This window comes from Acanthochromis polyacanthus, chromosome 17 (assembly GCF_021347895.1).
Source record: "Acanthochromis polyacanthus isolate Apoly-LR-REF ecotype Palm Island chromosome 17, KAUST_Apoly_ChrSc, whole genome shotgun sequence".
NCBI classification, from domain to species: Eukaryota; Metazoa; Chordata; class Actinopteri; family Pomacentridae; genus Acanthochromis; species Acanthochromis polyacanthus.
In genome coordinates, this window is record NC_067129.1 from 31,409,915 (window position 1) to 31,411,320 (window position 1,406).

Consider the following 1,406-nt stretch of genomic DNA (forward strand, 5'->3'; position numbering starts at 1 on the left):
ACAAGACCCACGAAGAAGAAACAGATGTAGAGACGAAAACAGACCCAAGAAGAAGAAACAGACTCAAGAAGAAAAGAAACAGACCAAGAAGAAGAAAGTAACAGACCCAAGAAGTAGAAAGAAAACAGACCAAGAAGAAGAAACACACCAAGAAGAAGAAAGAAACAGACCAAGAAGAAGAAACAAACCCAGGAAGCAAGAACAAACAGAGCCAAGGAGGAAAAAAACAGATGCAAGAAGAAGAAAGAAACAGACCCAAGAAGAAAGTAACAGACCCAAGAAGAAGAAAGTAACAGACCCAAGAAGTAGAAAGAAACAGACCCAAGAAGAAGAAACACACCCAAGAAGAAGAAACAGACCCACGAAGAAGAAACAGATGTAAGAAGACGAAAACGACCAAGAAGAAGAAACAGACTCAAGAAGAAAAAAGAAACAGACCCAAGAAGAAGAAAGTAACAGACCCAAGAAGTAGAAAGAAACAGACCCAAGAAGAAGAAACACACCCAAGAAGAAGAAACAGACCCAAAGAAAGAAGAAAGAGACCCAAGAAAAGAAAGAAACAGACCAAAGAAGAAGAAACAGACCCAAGAAGAAGAAAGAAACAGACCCAAGAAGAAGAAACAAACCCAGGAAGAAGAACAAACAGAGCCAAGGAGAAAAAAAACAGATGCAAGAAGAAGAAAGAAACAGACCCAAGAAGAAGAACAGACCCAAGAAGAAGAAAACAGACCCAAGAAGAGAAAGTGACAGACCCAGAAGTAGAAAGAGACAGACCCAAGAAGAAGAACAGACCCAGGAAGAAGAAACAGATGTAAGAAGATGAAACAGACCCAAAAGAAGAAAGAAACAGACTCAAGAAGAAAAAGAAACAGACCAAGAAGAAGAAAGTAACAGACCCAAGAAGTAGAAAGAAACAGACCCAAGAAGAAGAAACACACCCAAGAAGAAGAAACAGACCCAAGAAAAGAAGAAAGAGACCCAAGAAAGAAGAAACAGACCAAAGAAGAAGAAACAGACCCAAGAAGAAGAAACAGACCCAAGAAGAAGAAAGAAACAGACCCAAGAAGAAGAAAGAAACAGACCCAAGAAGAAGAAAGAAACAGACCCAAGAAGAAGAAAGTAACAGACCCAAGAAGAAGAAAGTAACAGACCCAAGAAGTAGAAAGAAACAGACCCAAGAAGAAAAACACACCCAAGAAGAAGAAACAGACCCACGAAGAAGAAACAGATGTAAGAAGACGAAACAGACCCAAGAAGAAGAAACGGACTCAAGAAGAAAAAGAAACAGACCCAAGAAGAAGAAAGTAACAGACCCAAGAAGAAGAAACACACCCAAGAAGAAGAAACAGACCCAAGAAAAGAAGAAAGAGACCCAAGAAAAGAAGAAACAGACCAAAGAAGAAAAA

General features: G+C 39.4%; 1 long non-coding RNA gene across 1 annotated transcript; it reads left to right on the plus strand.

Moving 5' to 3' along the window:
* The first annotated feature begins 225 nt into the window (after positions 1-225).
* LOC127530515 (uncharacterized) lies at positions 226-1,406 on the plus strand. Its single transcript, XR_007937096.1, has 2 exons — positions 226-266; positions 1,048-1,406. It is a non-coding gene; the product is annotated as an uncharacterized LOC127530515 (long non-coding RNA).